This window comes from Notolabrus celidotus, chromosome 15, assembly GCF_009762535.1.
Source record: "Notolabrus celidotus isolate fNotCel1 chromosome 15, fNotCel1.pri, whole genome shotgun sequence".
NCBI lineage: Eukaryota > Metazoa > Chordata > Actinopteri > Labriformes > Labridae > Notolabrus > Notolabrus celidotus.
The window spans coordinates 10,584,125-10,590,271 of record NC_048286.1 but is presented as its reverse complement, the minus strand read 5'-3'; the positions used below and the strand labels follow the sequence as shown (position 1 = coordinate 10,590,271).

Below are 6,147 nucleotides of genomic sequence, written 5' to 3'. Positions count from 1 at the left end.
TCAGAAAGCCACACACAAAAGACTCTTTGTTCAAACAACATCACGCTAGCCTGCTGAAAGAAAGGCCATCTTTCTTTCTCTAACAGGCGAGACGGTGCCGTCTAAGATCTATTTAGAGACAACTCTGCCAAATTAAGCATCCTTTGCATCAGCAGTGCCACCCGCCAAAACCTTAAACCAGCCAATCAGAGAGCTCAAAGGTTTCGCTGCAACACTAGCAGCCTGTCAGCACCTCATCAAAAAGCAGACTGTGTTTACATGTCACATGCAACAGTCAGTTCTTATGAGATGAATAATCTTTTGAATAAATCTTGTCTCAGACCTGGTATGTTGTATACATGCAATGTCGTCTTTCTCAATTAGTGGCTTGTATAAAAATCACTGAATTATTAATGTGTATTTAGGTTTAAAGCTTTTAAATATTTATGGACGTGCAATAGCCAAATGCACATGAATAAAGAATGAATATGTGGAGTCAACAAGTACATTTCTTTCACCTCGTCATCTATCTCTATTAAAAGATGACAAATCCAAGACCGCACATTTCTCCCCGGAACTTATGCTGCGTAAATCTAATAGTGAAATTAAAACTGCCACACCCTGTGTCTCATTGAATCGTTTCTTAATGGAAAAATCAACAAAATGGTTTGTATTGATTAATCCCTGTGGAGTTCAGAGTTGCTCGGGAGAGGAGGAACACCTGCTCGCTGCCGTTGTTCAGGCTGTTAGGGTCCTCTTGAGTCACCGCTGCATCCTCCATCCTGATTGCTCCCTCCAAAGATGTCCGAACACACCAACACACTGCAGCTGGACATGGGAGGGGGTTGTAATACTTTGGCATGTTTATTGTAGATCTTGTCAGTGCTGTGTGCAACAACAGATGTCTTTGCATACACTAACACCAATATCTTGAGTATTTTCCCTCTGAATGAGTAAACACAAATAATCATTATTTTTAGCTAAAATGTGCTTTTCTCAGGCACTAACAACATGGACAAAAATGTGCAGTTGAATTGCAATTCTGGGATAGGGGTAATATATACAAGAAGCCGCAGAGAGAAACACAAACAGCAAAGAATTATGGGTGAAGAGGATAGATTCAGACTGGCTTAGCTTATCATCTGTTCAGTTTAAGGAAAAGTCGGCAAAGGGTTTTATTCTTACTTAAATTTGGAGTTAATTAAATAACCCAAGCTTTAAAGTGACGCCGAATGAAATATACGTCAGGAAAAACAGAGGACTTCCTAATGATTATTTCTCTGAGAATGTCAAACCACAGTCCAAGCGTAGTACACATTCCTCTACATGAGTCTTACTCTGTGATCAAATGGATGCCATGTGTTATTATGCAGTTCAAGTTTCTCACCAGCCTTGTTTCATTATCTGTCTTTTGTCTCTTCATTCCTTCAGATCTGAGAGTTCTCTTCTGAGGCTGTGTAGACCCTTTGGTTGCATTTACTGCAGTGGCAAGTAACGGAAATATGTGTTTATACCAGAGGTAAAGTGGTTCTGCTTTCACTGCAGTTGTAAACATTTTTAGGATATTTTGGGTGATCGTGCCGGTACAACAACTTGCAGAAAACTACAGGAAACTGTAAATACAACTCGCTGAGAAATGCTTTCCAAATTGTTCTCGTTGCTCTGGGTACTGGAAGGAAAGTTGTCACTTTTGGGTAAATTTCTTTATATATCAGATATCTTTTAATCCAAATGTTTGAATGTGGCATGCCTTTGATGTGAGAGAGTTGTGCCCTGCTCTGTTATTCCTGTACTTCTAAACTATTCCTGTTTAATGTAAAATTGCTGAAAATGCAAACTGTTGAAGTCATTTCTCCCCCACAGCTGTAGTAAATACAGTAAGTCACAGACAAACTGAAACATGTGCTCCACTTGGACAAATAAAACCCAAAGGAAAACAGATTCTTTTTTCACTCACAAATATACTAAAGTTACCCCGGACAATACGTCAGCCACATAATTCTGTGGGATTTTTCCACCATTGTCTCTTTAGTCATACTGACCTTAGTTTTACCTCAAATGCCTGTGTTCGTGGCATGAACTCTAAGAGGTGGTGCTGTCTCCCTGAAACTGGGCAGGAAGTTGTGTAAGTTGGGTTGTCTGGTCTTTTCTGGGATTTATGTCTCCTGGGAGGTAACAAGCCCTATGTCAACATACATGTAAACATAGGAAGAGCTTTTCCTGCTTAATAAAAACTGATACTCAGGAGAAAGAAAAATGAGGACAACATTTAACATCTTAAAATATGTACATCCAAAATATAATCAAATACTACACAACCATTATTGTTCACCAGCAGGGGTGTGTCCAAACTTTTTGACTTGGGTGGCCCAACTTTGGCACTGACTCATGCAGGGATGGCATTAAGAATGTGAGTATACACACGTTCGCACCCACATGAGCGCACCCACACACACATACACAAAATGAGAAGCATTATTAACTATTTCTGTATTTCTGTATCCACTAATCATATCTACATGGCTACTAACATGAAAGTATCATACAAATGCTACAATCTTATGTTTGATTAACTCCAAAAAGTAACCCAACAGTGGCAAAATAAAAAAAACACAAATGCAAGCATACCCCTGCACACTGTCAGCCAAAAATACTTATATTGGTAGAGTTTCAGTAGTAAAATGATGCCAATAAATGCCCGCATGCAGGAGTAAGCCTCCAATTTTTTGATGGATTTATTTCTCTCCTATGCATCTGAAATACATATGCAAAGTATTTTTCTACATTTTAAGTAACAGACAATCAAAGTGTGCTACATTTAAATGCAAAGAAAACTACTAGCAGTCTATTGCAACACAATCCAAATAATTGATTGTTACATAACTCCTGCATCAGACAAGGCAAATAGCCAGCCATGGTTTGGGATTTTTGGGTGGCACCTGGGGTGTCCAATCAGATTTAAAGGGGGGTCATGCTACTGCTCCTGTTCACCAGGCCTTCATTTAATATTACTTTGACTCAAAGAGAGAACTGGTGCCTGTGGGAAAACACACAACCTCAGCCAAAACTTTTCTTCAATGAATGAAAAGTCATTTCTAAAAAAAAAACAGTACAGAATGCTTCACTTGATCATACTCATACTATGTCATACACTGATTTTCAAGTATTGCAGGAGTTAAGTTGTTGTTAGCTTTGCATATTGGACTAAATATAGTAACATACCTAAACATGCCTACGCTGTTTCCCCCCATTTAGTTTTATTGCAGAGTGCTTTTAAACTGTAACCCTAAAAACAAGCTTCAATTTATTGACAATATTCATTTTACATTTCCAAGTAAGCCAGGCACATGCCATAAGAATGTGGTAACAATTAATCACTTACCTGCTTTGACATGTTGCCACAGTAGCCCTATGGCAAAGAAGGGGTGTGAATGAAATTATAAGGTTCTCTGACTGACAGCCCCTGAAGTAATTAGGAAATATTTTATTCCTCCCTGCTATTTTATTCCTGTACTAAGAAAATGTTTTGTTTTTCTTTTTTTTTGGCATAAGAGTTAACATCCAGAAAGCGTCACTTCACCCAGCGTCGACATATTATGGTCTGGCCCTGCCCTGTTTCATAAAATCAACATGCTAACAGTGAATTGTGACTGAGGACAGCAGAGTGGATGGGGGGTAATTACAGCTTTAAGGTCCTGTTACTGGGAGAACCCCCCGCAGAGGAGCTTGGTTTTTAATATTATATGCTAACAGAATATTATTTCTAAGGTATTGATACATTTATATGTTTTTTCTTAAAACTAAAAAGCAACAGGCTAATAATAATCACAAGAAAAATGAAAGAGTAACTTTGCATACCCCCTTGATTCAAAGCAGATGGTTCAGTCCTGCCCCCAAAGCAGGTTCGATTGCTAGTTAGAAGCAGGTTAGAAGAGAAGACTGCAGCTGAAGCCTCACCACGATTCAAGTTTCTTCACAGTGGAATTCTTAATGAAATATTAGTAAAGAAGAAAGCTAAAAGAGAGAAACGGGAGGGCAGCAATTATTTCAACGAGTTCTCAAAAAGCCTAAGGTGTGTGAAGTCCTTGAGAGTTGTGTAATAATTTTTTAGCTTAGTCCATATTGAAATAGGCTAACGCATCTGGTTGCTATATGTCAAAGGATACATCCTCAAATAAAATGATGTACACATATTATTCTTCTTTTAACTAACATTCAGTCAATGCTGTTGAAATTTTATTAAGCTTAACATGAAGTTCCCTGCCCCACCACTCAATATAGCTTCAAGCTCAGGAGATCTGTCTTCCATCTCAAGCAGAGCCACCAACACAGCAGGACCTCCACACTGAAGGTGGGCAGGACTGTGTTGAATGACACTTTTCACTTGTACAGGGTTTGCCTTGACAGGGAAGCCTCTGGGAATTTCTGTCTTTCTTTCTTTCTTTCTTCTTAATTTCCCTCACTTTCTTCTTCCTCTTTGTATTACAATTGTTGTTCACTGGATTCCTGATTAATAATTTCCATGATGATCTTTTTAAAAAAAAAAAAAAGAAGTAAAATTCAACATAATTAATATTATTCGAATCGTGTTTGTTTCCATTTCCAATCACATTTTGGTTCAATGTCTACTTCAAAGAAAAGCTTCTGAATTTCATGTTTGTTTGTTTGTAGGCATAGTTTTAAAAATCACTGTGGAATCTTTTCTTTAGTTTTAATCGCAAATATTTCGAAAATTTTGTTTAGTTATTTCATTTTTAAATTAATTTATGTACAGGCTATGTTTATTAAGTTGTGCATTGATGATGAAAGTATCAAATTCTTCTTTATTTAAGACAATACCATTAAATAACATTGAAATTGTATCTGCCTGTATGCAGAAAGTCACCTGCATGTCTGCACATGATATATTTTCATTGCATACTGTTAGTGATATTGTACATTGGGTTTTTAACTAATGGAGGGAAGCAGGCAAACAAAGTGTGTGGTTTATTTGAACTTTAAAGGGTCTAATAGGGTTCTAAATGTACTAATTATTACTTTTCAGTGTGTCTTCATTCACCTTGGAAGCATTGTGGTCAAGGCCAAACTGAAGAGGGTGTTATCCGAAAACGTGAACAAATCCAAACCCAAACCTGTGGTAATGAGGTAACTGAGAATTGTTTTTATTTTTATAAATTTGGAATTTGGATAAGCTTCCACCTATAGATTCAGTTTTAATAGATCATTCAAATGACTTTAATGTTAAAGAGTTGATGAGCTATTTTGCTCATGAAGCACAAGAAACATTTTAGTTAAATCCAAAACTGTGTGATGCTCAAACAAATAACAAGGTTGTTTAGACTCACTTTCAAAAGTTTACTTTTTTCAGAACCAATGATGTAGTCCACAGCAGATTCTTAGAGCTGTTGCCTAAACAGAGTAAATAGGGCATTTGTCAGGGGACTATTTTCAGCCGCAGATGAATACACATTTGGGCTCTAGTAAGTATTTTTGGCAGCAGATCGGTGTATGTGGGATTGACTAAAAATAAATTACAGTTCCAGCGCAGGTTTCATTGTAATAAAGGAATGTTTCACCCAAGACACCAGTAAGGCTCACATGGGTGTATTTAACTTTTTGGGACAAAAAGCTCTTACATTGAAAAAAAAGTACAAAAATCAAACTTTGGCTGCTGAGGCAATACTTGTCAGTAGGATCATTGGATTGTTGATTTTTGTGTTCCCAAGGAATTCATTTTCCAGAAAAAAAAAAGGTTATTTCACAAAGAAGAAAAGTCTTACTTTGTTTGATTTCTGTCTGGCAATAGTTTCATATGAAAAGCTGTCAGTCACGTCTCAGCAGTATTTCACTACCTGCCTTAGGGATCAAACTCTGGTCACAAGCCCTGGTGTATAAGCTTCTGTTGTCACTGCTGTTGAGTACATGAAGTACCAAGCTGCTGTATAATAGATGATTTCAGTGTCATTAAGAAACATTTATTTACTGGCATGACAAAGGTATTGTGTTTCATCTGCCATATGGCTTAGTTGATACAACCTGGAAGTAAAATGTATCCACAGGGATCCCCTTCATACAGTCAGTTATTCTATCATTAACAGCATGTTGTATTATTAGAGTTTTATTATTTTATTCACTTATTTTCAATACAGTTTAAGTACAGAATATTTA

The 6,147-nt window shown here is 37.1% G+C and overlaps 1 long non-coding RNA gene across 2 annotated transcripts; it reads right to left on the bottom strand.

Moving 5' to 3' along the window:
• Positions 1-485: 485 nt before the first annotated feature.
• On the bottom strand, positions 486-3,624 carry LOC117826333. 2 transcript variants are annotated; one of them, XR_004634020.1, is made up of 3 exons: positions 3,362-3,624; positions 2,022-2,144; positions 486-807 (listed from the first exon to the last, which is right to left on the bottom strand). It is a non-coding gene; the product is annotated as an uncharacterized LOC117826333 (long non-coding RNA). The 2 variants fall into 2 exon arrangements; XR_004634021.1 differs by lacking the exon at positions 486-807 and adding an exon at positions 1,378-1,458.
• Positions 3,625-6,147: the final 2,523 nt, after the last annotated feature.